The 14,634-nt window shown below is 37.3% G+C and overlaps 1 pseudogene; it reads left to right on the forward strand.

Moving 5' to 3' along the window:
• The first annotated feature begins 657 nt into the window (after positions 1-657).
• Positions 658-14,634, forward strand: part of LOC121943304 — a 34,711-nt pseudogene continuing 20,734 nt past the window's right edge.

The raw sequence follows: 14,634 nt of genomic DNA on the forward strand, positions 1-14,634 counted from the left end.
TTGCTACTGTTGCCTTGATTGATTAGAGTGTAAGGTAGAAGTGGAGTAAATATTAAAAGCTAGAGCACACACTGATACTGATTTTTCAAGTGGCTAAAACATGTTTTGTTGTTGCCCCGTCCACAGCAGTACATTGCTTAGCTTCAGGTTTATTAAAGATGGTAGCAAAGCAACAAAGAACATGAAATAAAAACAGCAGAAATGTTAGGTGGGTCGGACTGCCGTGTTTAAGATATCTTTAACTATTACAATTACAGCTGTAAAAGGATAACATAAATTAGTTTACTGATTTTGCATATATCTGCAATAGAAATCAGTCGCCAGTTGTCTGCCTAGACATTGTAAAAAAGACTTAAAAGGCATTAAAATTATTAATCTAAAAATAAGGCCTTAATTTGTATTGAAATGTACGTTAGCCAGCTGTCACTGTACCCTGGACAACGCAGGGAAGCGCAAATTCAGTGAAAAATGGCCATTTAATCAAGATTTTGTGGCATGGCTGTAACCGCCACAAGGCAATGCCTCAGAGACTCGGCTTGCTTTATGCAAAAAGTTTTTCCAAAAGTGACAAGATGAGAATGAAAGCAGTTGAATCCCAGATGCAGAGTAAGAAATACCAAATGGACAAGAAAAAAACAACAACAAACAACACTGGCTATTACCCAAAAAGCCACGGTTCATGTTACGATAAACATTTGGGCCCAAAGTAATTGATGTAAGTAGTTTTGTTTTCACTTATGGTTGTTGTAAAATTGGTCATAAATGTTATTCTGAGTGGTATTAAAATGTCTTTAATAAACTTAAATCTAACTTGCCATATGCTGTAGGAACCCTTAAACCAGTTGGGTGGATATATTGGATATAGATGAGGCATCAGAATATACAGTATATCTGCTGAAGTAACAGGAAACTGCAGTACACAGATGCTAAATATGAGCCTGAGGTCATTTAGACACTGTGTCACCATGACAGAGTTTGTTTAACAGAGAGCACTTTTTACAGTGTCAAATGTTACACTCAGATAGCTCTGTGTGTTGGTTACATAAACAGTGTTTTAGACTCTAACATAAAGAACTTTTTTGTGTTCATGTAAAACTATCCATTGTTGGCCCACATATTGATAGCAAACCTAAAAATCAAAATTATTGATTGTTGATCAGCCTCAGAAATCCATTATTAGCTTCAAATTGTATAAAACAGTCCAAAACTCAAAGATTTTCAGTTTACAAAAATGTTAACAAGCTCACTCATGACACTAAGAAGACACTCTGATACAACAGAGCCATCATTAATGTTGTTGGTAATCAAATCAAAATGTTGTGAAAAAGGCCTGCAGTTAATATTAAATCCGAGAAGCAAATAGACCAGCAGTCTGGTTTTAATGGTGTCAGTAATTTGCACGTTTACACATGTTGAAATGTTTGTGATAGTGACCAAAGTGAGTATAAACACAGAGAAACAGGTTGTCCCCCGCCCCCCTCTGATGATGAGTCATGTCTCAGTCATGCTTTTCTTTTCCACAGTGAAGAGGGTCAGTTTCCTCTCACCAGCTCACGACCCCTCAGAGTCCTCATGCTGTTTTCCTTTAAACGTGCTTTACAACTGTGCAGCTTCACTCTGCCGTTAGTTCAGTGTGAATTCAAATGCTCCCTTATTTATTCTTCAAATGACTCTCTTAAAACAGATTTCCATTAAAGATTTGTGCAAAACTCAAACAATATTTTTTAAATGTCGATAAAACAACATTGCAAGACAACTGCGTTTCCACTGAGTGATGTTATGTGACTTCTCCTCTTGCGATAACAGTCCAAGAAGCATTGTGATGGATTTTTAAAATATTAGCAGCTTTATTTCTATTGCAGCCGCCACACTAGCCGTCATTATTTCCAATCCAGGGTGACGTAGGAATGTTATGCGAGCGCTAATGGGAAGGCGCACCCCTTATACGTGGGAGTGGCCACATATGAGGGATTTCTGGGAGTATATAGTTCAGATTTCACAGATGTCACCTGATTTCAAAACTTTCTGATGATCCGCTAAACTTTTGAAGAATTATGCAATGCAGTAACACATCTTTTAGTGCCTGCTGCATCATGCCTGAGGGGGCCGGTTTCTACCGACAAGCACATAAAGTATCATGTGATCTATAAAAGCCAAAAACGTTTCTGCCATGCCACTTTGTGAACAGATTCAATCTGAACTGTTTCCTCAAATATCATTATAGAATAATATTGTAAAGAGCAATCAGGACATTGTCTCTGGAAGGACTCGTTTTTTGTTTCGTTTTTACAAGTATGTTTTTTTTTTTCAATATCTTCAGCATCACAGAGGAAAAAAGTATTTACTGAAAAGAAGCACCAACAGGCAGTACAATATGTTGTGGTTTTAATGATCTGTTCAGTGTCCTCTGTGTTTAGTGCCTTTAATTGACACTGATATAATTACTGACTTGCCTGATGTGACCAATGAACCGTCTCTATGGTAACCCACATCCTGGCAGTCAGTACTAAAAGCCGTACTCAGATCTTGTAGTTAACTAAAAGTGCAACACCAGTACAAGTCCTGCATTCAAAACCAGTAAGTAAAAGTATTAAAGTCTGAAAGTGAAAGTACTTATGCTTTACAGTTTGTCCTGTCAGTGTTTTCCTATTCTAACTGATGCTTTTTGAATGAATATTGCCAGTGCATTCATGTGTATGTGTAATTTTAGTTGTAAAAGTTGTTCTCATTTTAACGCCTTTATATCCTGGTAGTTCAATCTACAGCACTGCAGCAAATTCGATGAGATTATATCTTTACAACATGGGTGTTGTGTTCAAATTTGTAAAATACAGCAAAACACATACATTTGTTAAATGCAATAACATATTAAAAATGCAAAAGAGTTATAATAATTTTTACTTGTGACTTGTAGTTTTGTTTACACAGAGGGACAATAAAATATTCCCTATTAGCCATGTTTCACAGGCATCAATTACTGGTGCCAAACAAACTTATACATGTCGGAACAAGTTGGAGGAATGTTGTTTAACAGTTCATTTACCAACATTTATTAATGCTTTAATTAAAAATCACCTCTACTGCTACTGATATGTTGCATAGCAGTGTGTTTTTATCTGCTGCCTAAGATGCACAATACTTGTAGCCAAAAAATGCAGCTTTCAATGTACATTGAATATTTAATGAACATTGCAGCACTAAGTGGCAAACTAATCCTACGGTTTGAAATCAGTGGTCCGGGGACCCCTGTGGATCTTGAGAGAGTTCCAGGAGTTCCCTAGAAAAATGGGGAATAGTTAATTTTTACGATTTAAAACGCTATAGACGGGATTCCAGTGTGAGTAAGAGTCATAAGACTATTGTGATGAGGGGGTTTCACTTCCTCCATGGTTATCTTCTCAGCCGTAAATGACAACTACAGACCTGTGGTCTGAATCATATCTGACAACCAAAATCTTCTCAGACGGAGCTCCCTGAAGCAAGATCTCAAACAGGGTCTGCGACTTAATGTCTATTCATTTAGGGCTTGTTTTTTTGTTTTTTCTTTATTGTTCAATGTAAGTCTGTCACTTGTCTTTTTGACAATTTCTGCTCTCTTTGATGTTTAACTTTGTATTATTAAATCTTTTAAATAAATTTGTGTTAGAAAATAAATAAATAAATAAAAAGTTTTTAAGGTAAACTGTCCCTTTAAAATATGACTTTAGTCCGCAACAGGCGCCCCATGTCTCCATCCAAAAACAAATGAAACACACACACACACACACACACACACACACCGCTTCCTCTTTATTTCATTGTCTCATTTATTTGGCAGACAGGAAGTTGCTTTAAGGACTTCACACACCAGATCGGGGACTTAATGCTGCTGCACGCACACACACACAGACACACGCACACACACTTTCATCATGTGTTTGCTTTGCTGGTGATCCTTAGTCAAACATGACTGTCCAGGTTTCTGTTTGTCATCGTGTCACATGACTGAAGGGGCAGTTTGTGAAGTTGATGTATTGTGTTTGATTTTCTTGTGGGTGAGTTTTGGGAGTGTTAAGGGAGAGGGATATCCTTGTTATTAATCTTCACTCACATCACAGTGTGCACTTTGAGGCAAATATAAATCTGCAGAGTTTCCCCTTTCTCAAAATAACAAACATTGTTTCAGTAACAGCCCTGGTTTTATTCCCAGTTTGCTGTATTGCATACTACACAGTATATTTAAACTGACCGTGTGGGCCATTGGCGTGTTTTTCATCGTAAGAATATTTTTATTGTCAGAACTGAGAAAGTTTGTTTTTGTGTGTGCAGGGGGATGGTAGCTCCATACGAGGGCCAGTCTTTCGCTGCACTGAGGAGGCAGTGCCAGCAGAATGGACGTCTGTTTGAAGACCCCCTGTTCCCCACAACTGACCAGTCTCTGTTCTACCAGAGCAACCGCATTGGCAGAGTCACCTGGAAAAGACCCAAGGTGAGAAACAAAAGACGTGGTTTGTGAAATATTGAGATATTATAATATATAATATTGACAATCTAAAAACTCAAGCATCAAATGAATTTTCTCCAAACATGCTCTCAGTCATTTTAGGTAGTTTTTATTAAAAAGATGTTTGTCCAAGTGTTCGTTTTTTAGGATAAGTTTGGTTTTAACTAATTATTTAATGTTATAAAAATGGGATTTGACATCATGATTGACAGCTGTATGAGCCAATTGGTGTGTTTACAATCAATGGCGCTGCTCGCAACTGGTCAGACAGCTGTATGGGTGGGATATTGGCACCGTGGAGATCTGTATTGTGCAGACTCTGATTCCAAATGATGCCTACAGTGCAAGATGGCATCGGCGGTATCTTGGATATTTTGGCTTCATTTTTGCACAGTGGGAGGATTTGGGGACGAGTCGTCCATCTTTATAGACAGTCTATGCCTCAGACACACCAAACTGAATCAAAGGAACAGTAGCAATGAAGGCCAACAGTTGGCTTGCCTTTTGTCGCCTGCATCTTGGCTAAAAAGTTACACTTAAACACACCGCACGTATGTTCTCTATCTGTGTAAGAGGAAATAGCACTCTATACCAGCAGACGGTGGTAGTCTGTATTTGTCATTCAAAAAGTGAATCTAGAAGACCAACAGGTGGGAATAAAGATGCTTGTTAGCAGGTTAGCACATTACCAACTCAACCCCATGTTAAAAAAAACTAATTATATATAGCATGCACTAGCGAGCAAGAGTACACGTACGTATAACAAATTTGTTTGGATCTCACGCCATCTGACTTTGGCTGTTTGTTAACATTCCTCATTTCAGTTTTTCGGGATTCATTCTCTAATGGGCTGCTGATGTAGAGAAAACTTGCACTCGTGGTCAATCCTCATCTTGATGAATAATAAAACAGATTAAAATAATTGGGAATGATACATCTCCATACAGTTATTCCTGATTACATTTACATAATTCAATAGTATAAAATAATAATTTTCTACGACAGCTCCGCTCCGCTGTTTCCGACGCTGATTCATCATGCTGAAAAACTGAGAAAAAAAACATGCGGCCAACTAGTGCCAATGGTGCAGGACACGCCGCAAAAGCTAGGGCGACAGACGCTCACCAATAGTCCAACATTGATGGACGAGCGAATGTTGGCTTAGTGTGTCAGGGCCTTAATCCTCCACATTGTCTGCTTTACATGATTATAGGATTTTCAAATAACAACACTGCAAAGTTAAAACATTTTATGGCCAATAAATTGAAGAATAGCTCATAAAATGATACTGATATTCACAGAGATGAAACCACAGCAATGGTTTCAGTGGGCTGAGCAGCTGATGCAGAGTGGAGACAGAGAGGGACAAGGAACAGAGACAGGAGACAGTAGGTGGGTCAGGGGGACGGTGGTCACGAGACAATAGAGAGCTGCATATAGAGAGAAGAGAAGTTACATGAAGTGAACAGTGAGAGGAATCTATGGAATTTACCCCACTGATATCTGCTCCAACACACAGGCTGAGTTTGCTCTGTGAACAAATACTTGAGCAAATATTTGGACAGCAGAACGACCTGTTGACATGTCTCCCTGGTAGTTACTGAGCAAAGGCAAATTGAATTTGTTTCTGACGTCAGTTGTTGTTATGTGTGGTCAAATAAGGACTCCAGCAATGGTGAGACTGAAACTTAATATAAAATATGGCTCAGCAGATATGGAAAATGTTCGGATCCAATGATCTTTGGTTAGATCAAAATCTGGATTTGTTAAAAATAAATAAATAAAAAAAAAATACAGAGAGTGTATAGTGTATATAGTGTTGCAACATATTTCATTTCAACTTGTTGCATTAGTTATTTTTCCCATTTTATTTTTTTTGAAAAATACAATATCATAGGGTTCAAAATGCTTATTACACATAACCCTTTTGCAGTTTTTTTTAAATACACACCCACATTTGCTCATTCACAGAAAAAGATAAGAGCCACAAAGTCTGTGGGCCGCAACTCAGTCCTCAAGAAAACTTTCAGTTCACCATTTTCATGATACTTTTAAAGCGGTACCGGTTCCTAAACGGTGCCTGTACCAATCCTTGTAAAATGAGCAGAACGAAGGTCAAAGGCATTAAAGAACAGCTTTTTAAATTGCAAAGGCAAATTTGAATGTGAAATTGAACCCTTTACACTTTAAAGCATATTTAACTATAGAAATATAAATAATATGATTAAATACTACATTAGTTTAACACTATCAGTCCTAGTAACTGCAAAATAAAGTTTAAATTGAGATCAATAATTGTCTCCCTAACTGAATGTTAAGGGCCGTAAAGCATGCCAGTTTTCCACGGAGCGCCAGCCGTTTCTTCCTTTTTTACTTTTCCCATTAAGAAGGGCAAAGAGAGATGAAACGTTCAAAGTCTGCTCATAATGGGGTTATTAATATGATCATTTATTTCAAATTTGATATAATTTGTTCTTTTGGATTGTCAAAGAGATAGTCAGTTTTTCCATTTTAAATATTTCCAAGATTATTCCATTACCAGTCCTCCAAAGCAGGCGGTACTGTATTTAGCCAGTTTTGGTGATTTATCTTTTTCCATGCCAACAATGTTAAACAGTCAATGCAACTCAATGAAATCCCTTTTTTTTAAAGCACGCTTTGTGTTACACGTCTTGAAGGAACGTGTAGCTGTGTGCAGCAGCAAAAGGTTATCAGTCCTCTTCTAACACACCTGAGCAGTAAAGGAGCTTATCATTAACTGATATATTAACAACTTTTTTCTATCCAAGTCCAGTTTCAATGGCGCGGCCCAGGATCTGGCATTGTTAAGTACACATTAATGGCTGAATATAAAATAACCAGGTCATAAAAGCAAGAGATGTTTCTGATATTGGTGTAGGAGAGTAGATGAAGGATGTAGGCGTCAGTTAGAGCCCCTGACCTCAAGTAACCTCTGCACCAAAAACTGTTTATTCCCTCAAATACTTCCTCAAATCAAGTAAGAGACACTGCACGGTCCCACACAGGCTGCCTCCGCTGATTTAAACATGTTGAGTCTGAAAGCGTAGAGGAAAACAAACCAAAACACTGAGGCCTCTGGAAAGGACATTTTCCCTTTGTGGCAAATCTTTTTTTTTCTGATTTCCTTCAAGTGAAATTCATTATCACTAAGCAACAGGTTAGAATTTGAAATGCGTTTAATACAATAAAATTTTGTTTTTAAAAAGTACTTTAGGGATTAAAGTTGTCAGCTACAGCCGGGTGTGTTTACATTTTCCCTCCTTTCACGTTACCTGTGAGGCTCCAGCTGCCAGATTCTGTCAAATAAAACATAGATGCTCCTCTGTGCAGCTCTAATAACTTTCATGTCTCGATGTCCGTGAAATTCCCTTTTCTTTTTCCCTGGTCCTTGATCCCTTTTCTCTCTCACTTATTTTCAGACTTGTAGTCCTCATCCCCAGCAGACATGTATAAATTGGTGGAGTTCCCCTATAAACACATTTTTAATACTGTATCCTGTCATATGTCCCATGTTCTTCTGTAGCAGAATTATTGATTTCTTTGAGTTAAACAGAAGAAGTGCTGTGTGGTTAGTGTGAGCAATAAACTGAAAGACAATGCGCTCTCAACAGCAAAAGATGATGAATGATAATAAGATTTTAAGTTTTACAGCTTGAAGCTAAAAATGATGATGAGGATTATAATGTAAATTCTGTGGTGTCCAGTTTTGCAGTATTCCTGTATCTCATTAAACCTGCACTGATTCAGTTTTCTGCAGCTGAATCCTGCTGCCCTGTGAGATGAGCCAAACTGTTGGTTGGAATTGTAAACAGTCCAGAGCATTATATAACTGCTTTGAATTTTCCATTGAGCTTCTACCATACTCCTTAAAGTATGTAAGGACCTGGCCTGTGTCATATTAACAGACATAAATATTTCCCTCTGTTTAGGAAAGTACCATAATAGGTTTTTTGCCATGAATCAGTTTAAGTGAGTAGATATCACCATTTTCATGCGGTGGATAACTGATTTAATAAAACATCTCAGACTAGAATAAACATTGAACTTGTTTGATATCACAGAGTTGTGACTAAAGTGCCAAACTTTCCTCAGAGGCTCTGAGTTACTGCACTGCATTTCACAGAGCCATATTTGCCTTTAGGAATGTTTTTATGCATTGCAACAGTAACCACTGCGGCTGGTTTATTTGTTAAGTTCAGATGATGGGGAAATATGATGCTCATAATGGAGTTATTGCCTAATGGGTTTCTAGCTTCTGTCTGCTGCTGTTTACTCTGAACACTGTCTTTGTTATACACACACACACACACACACACACACACACACACACACACACACACACTCAAAGCACAAAAAACATTGCTTTACACTCAGTTTCAGAAATTCATAATAATACTTGTTGTCTTTGGAGGAGGAAAGAAAAATATAAGGTGGCCTTCCGTAGCAGCTATTTTGCCTAAATTCCTTGTAATTCGCTTTAAAATCATCTTTAGTGTTCTTTCCTGTTTAGTCCACTTAGGGTCCAGAGTGTACCATTTAAGGGAATATATTGGCAAAAATGGAATATAATATGATAAGGTTGTTTTCTTTATTGTATAATTATCTGAAAATAAAAACTGTTGTGTTTTTGTTACATTATAATGAAATGTTTATATCTAGCATGTCCTCGTCTGAGTCTAAATAGGGACATTTGGGGTTTGCATTGGCCACTGTAGTTAGCATCTACTCTGCGGTGATCAGTGTTGGAAAAACACTGATTATATATATTATTTGATGTATATGAAACTGCTTTATTCAGTGTTTAAATCAATGGGTATGTCTGTTTTGGAGAGGAAGAGATCTCTCCCGATAATTCGGCTTTTGGTAAAAATCCTCCTGAACAATGAACACTGGAGGAAGCGGGAGAAGTTGTTGAAGCTGTTTGCAATCTACAATCCTACATAGATGCCACTACTGCTCCTTTAGTTTAGATAGATGACAGAGCCATCAATTAAAACCCTTTCTTAGACCAGATCCTATAGTGAGATTGAAAAGATAAGTCTGAACATGGTTTTGAATGAAGACTGTTTTTTTTTGTTTGTGTGTTTATGTGTGCATAGTTTAGAGCAATCTCCACATCATCTTCCAGTGTACACAGTACAAAGAACCAGCCAGCTCTACCCTGAACTGTATGTTTATAATATGCTTTTACTGTAAATCATTGATAATCCGAGCTGCTAAATAATTGAACAGGAAACCTAAAGCACTACAATTGATCAATATTATTGATTTGTCCAGGTACTGGGGAGAGAGGAAACAATTATATCATTTCACACTTAACTTAAAATGTCTTTCTGAGTTACCCAGTGAAAACAAATGGTTACTACACATTTTACAAGAACATTTCATCACTCAGCCTGCTGGGTCAATGCATCTTTGGATCAACATCACTAACAGATTGTACCTCCAGATATGTCCGAACTTGCTCTCATTCTACTCAGCACTAGCTTCTAGATTTCTGCTGATAGTGGATTTTAAGACTCATACCATATAGCACTCAGTAGGTCATATCAGCTGTTATGTTCATTCTGAGAGAAAGTTGACAACAGAGGAAATTAAACTTGTGTGGTTAGGGCTCTGCAGCTGGAGTCTGTTCTGATGTGAGGGAGGAACTTTTACTCTGTAACAGTTTGTGCAACCATAGTGTTTCTGTCCTTCAAACTGAGTGAGACGTTCCAGGGGTTACATTCTCTATTTTATCTATAATTTAAAAAATGTTTCTGTGTTATGTTTATGTTCCATTAAGTGTTTGGCCTTGATTATATTGACTATATTGGCCCACAGGATGAAGACTGTGGGTATGAAGCCTGACATTGGTCGCCCACGCAGGAAGCATGTTACCACCGAGAGAGAGACATAAAGAAAGAGAGAGAGAGAGTGGGCTGCAAGCTGCAAACAGCTGTTGTACTGTCCTACTGATTTTTACAGATAATTTTTAATCTCCTCTCAGTGAATGGATGCTTTTAACAGTATAATCCATCCAATTACGGCAGAATTTTACCATGTCTCAACCCAAGCTGAATGTAGAACTTAACCTTTAGGAACTGTTTGGTGCATTTTACAGGCTTTCATTCTTCATTTTTTAATAACTTTGGCTGTGTTCATGCATATGGCTTAAAATCTGGCAAGGTTGTGTATTTTTGGAACTTCCAGCTCAGCTCCTACAATAAGTCTAAAAGTGTTAACAATTTTTTTTACATTCATACTGTGTAAAGTGCTAAAAATGCACAATTGAAACCCATTTAAATTGCAGTTTTTTATCACACAGACATGAAAGCATAAAAACATGCACTGTGTTATTTCTGGGTGTCATTTTGGGCTTTTGCCTTGGAATTTGTCACTTTTGCTATTTACCACCTGATGACGTCTTTTTTTTTTTTTTTTTTAACCATCTTTGGCATACAGAGAAAGTACATGCTATTTCCACTAGGTACACTGTTACAATTGATGTTGCTGTCACAATCAATGTTTCCTTATTGTGAGTTTCACATTAAAATAATATGTTATACCCGTTTTGAAGCCTCGAGTGCGGCATTTTGGCTGTCGACTTAATTGTTTTTATGCCTCTTTGTTGACGAAAGCGGTGACTGGAGGCATTTTGTTTTTGGGTTGGAGAGAATATTGAAGCAGAAACAAAAAGTATTAAAGTAAGAGTTAAGATAAAATATAAAATGAAATAAAGATATAAATACAGATATAAAATTTTAAAAAGTGCATTTGTAAAAGTATAAAATAAAAATATGTGCATAATGCTTCAGTCTCACACCAGAATGTAAAAAACTTAAAGATGTAAAATATGTATAAAATAAGTATGTTAAGTGTGTAAAAGTATATACAAAGTATATTACAAAAAATACAAATATGTACCTTATGCTACATAACAATGTACAAGCTAGTATTTAAATGTTAGTGGAAAAAAGTGATATGTGAATGCCATATTTAAAAAACACCTTGAGGGGATTTCTTCAAATTTGACGGTCCACTTGGACTCCACAATGAACTGATCAGAATTTAGTTATTATAGGTCAAAGGTCACTGTGACCTGGCATAACATGTCTTTGGCCATAACACAAGAAATCATACACTAAAGTATCACACAAATGTCTCATAGGATAAAATGAAGTGATGACATTAAGGTCAGCTTCACTTTGACATCCTAATATACTGCAAAAACAATTTTCTGGCCTTTACTCAGTGTCATCAGGAACAGAAGGGGAGACATTTGGTCAGATACTAAATTGATGACGCTTATTATGGGTTTCCAAACTGTGCTGATTGTATAGATCTTGTGTGCTACCGGGGGGCAATGTGTGTGAAGCATCCATGTTTTTACAGACATGGATATAAACTGAAAGTGCAATGTGACTGGAGTGTGGAGGCATGCAGCGTTTTGATGGTGCTTCTAGTTTGGTCTGAGTGTGTGAACAAGCCAAATTTTGAATGATTTGTGTGTGTTTAGTAAGAATAGAGGAATATAAATACAGTGTATAAAAGAGAACCACCCAGACTATTTCATCTCTCTCAGTGTGTCTTTCTTGTGGTTGAACATATGAGTACATTTATAGTGGCGTGTATGTGTGTGGGCATATACAGTATGTGCACTTAAAATAGGGACCTCTAATTTTGAGAATGCAGAGGCAGCGAGGGGCAGGAGATTCTTTTCTTGTAAAGATTTGTTTATTTAAAGATACTCTATTTACAGTGCAGTTACAACATGTAAGATACATAAAAAATTACCAGCTGTGCATAAAAAATGATTTAAAAGAAAGAAAAAGGAAGATACACATCAGTGTCAAGATACATGCAAACCTAAAAGGGCATTTAAGATTCTTTACTTACATCTGTCAGCTTGTCGTGTGACAAGACAACACATACTAGACAATATTTCAAAACAAAATAAAAAAAAAACAGCTCTGTCACAGCTACTTTAAAGAATCTTCTGACATTTTTATGGCTGAGAGGACTGACATTACCCATATCTTGATACTAAACACGAAGCAGCCGATTAGCTTAGCATCAACACTGGAAATGGGAGGAAATGGCTAGCATTGCTCAGTCAAAATATAACTAAATCTGCCTACCTGCACCTCTGAAGGTCACTTATTAATATGTTATCTTGTTTGTTGAGCACTAACATGTTGTGAAAGTGAGCTTTTTTTTGTACGTCTGTCCCCACATGGTTATTGGTCTTACTGGGTGTGTGCCACTGGTTTTATTCCTGTCCTATCATTTGGCTGCTGTCCTGAAAGTCTGCTGCTCTTCAAGGCTGTGGTTTGTTTTTCTTTGAACATTCAGAAGCGATTTCTACTTAATCGGAGGTTGTTTTTTTTACCCTGTATTTACCTACTGATGGTTGAGTGGGTGCCCTGGCTAACGCCCTATCCTTTACATTCATCCTCAACTGGCAGCTGCCCAGTCTGCCCAACATCTTTCTACTGTAGGTGGCTCTCGTTCAGCAGCTGGAGGTTAACCGCAGACAATAGAAATATAGTTTTAACCTTATTAAACTCCTCTAAAATTCACCGAAATTTACATAAAATTTATTTACATAAAAATGAAGAAATACCCAAAGTAAATTGAAAGCTGTTTGGGTTCCATTTTTAGTACATGTACATGTATGGTCTAATTTGAAAGTTTTTAGCAACGGTCATAATCACTGTAATCACATCCGTCATTGAGTAATCTCATTTTAACAATCCGATTTTCATGTTTTCCTGAATATTTTTTTGAAAAAAGTTTCAAATTAACTGGAAAACACAATGGGGCATTAACATGATGCCTTATATACTCCAAATTCAAAGTACATGACAATATAACAGAAAATAACTATTTCAAACATTCATTTTAAAACATTTTTCAAGGAGCTTTAAAAAAGGAGAGTAAATCATTATGCTGACTGTGTGAATATGAGGGAAAAACAACACAGACAGAAATGTCTATTTAGGAGCTTACAGTATGTAAATAAACTTCTAGAAATCCTAAATTGATAAGAAAGTAAGTTTTTTCCCTCAAAAGAACATAGGAGCCATTTGTTTATCATTTGTGCCCATGTATAACAGTCTATGGGGCCTGAAACGCCATTCAGAGGTTTAGTCAAGGTCAGGAGTATTATTAACTACAAGACCTATGAGGCTTTCATCATTCTGTAGGCTGATTTCATTGGTTATTACGGAGCAAGTCCTCGACCACAGAGATCACCATGTTGAAGAAAAAGTTAACACTGATTATAATCTTTATCTTTCTAGGAGTTATGCAGCGACCCCCATCTGTTTGTGAACGGCATCAGTGCCCACGACCTGCACCAAGGCCAGCTGGGAAACTGCTGGTTTGTTGCTGCCTGCTCCAGTCTTGCCTCCAGGGAGGCTCTGTGGCAGAAGGTAAGACAAAGACACAATGTTCATGTTTTTTTTCTGGGCAGTTAGTTTTGGTATCTTGACTTTTTTAAAGCAAAAACTATTTTCCTTGCAGTTACAACACACAATATGCAATATATTTACATAATATCTATCAAAAATCATAAAACTCAACGGAAAACCTGCAAAGTCACACAACATTACACAAAAACAGAATGAACTAAACAGCTCAACAAGACGACTAACTCCATGAACACAGCATCCTTAAGGACCAAGTCATGTTTCATGGCATTGTTTATTACAGCACAGCAGTTAGAGACTTATATCAAACCGGCTGAGCTGCAGCAGTTGGAGCAGGATGCACACACAGAAATAAAAGTGTTTAGGAGTGTGTGTGTGCGTTGATGGGTGTGGGCATGTGTGCTTGCAAGTATATGGCAGTCAGATTTGTGTGACCAGGTGTGTGTTTACACTAGATTTATGTGTACTGTGACACTTTGTGTAATCCAAGTGATTTTAGTCCCTGCCCTTTTTCACTCACACACACACACGCACACACATGCACACACACACGCACACACATGCACACACACACGCACACACATGCACACACACGCACACCACGCATGCACAAAGTTTTGGAAAAGTCATGGAATTTTGTTGTGCATAAGAAATTGTTACAGTAATGTTTCAAGGATAACCTTTTGTTTTGTTTACCATCACATATGTTTCTGTATA

This window comes from Plectropomus leopardus, chromosome 5 (genome assembly GCF_008729295.1).
Source record: "Plectropomus leopardus isolate mb chromosome 5, YSFRI_Pleo_2.0, whole genome shotgun sequence".
Classification (NCBI taxonomy): domain Eukaryota; kingdom Metazoa; phylum Chordata; class Actinopteri; order Perciformes; family Serranidae; genus Plectropomus; species Plectropomus leopardus.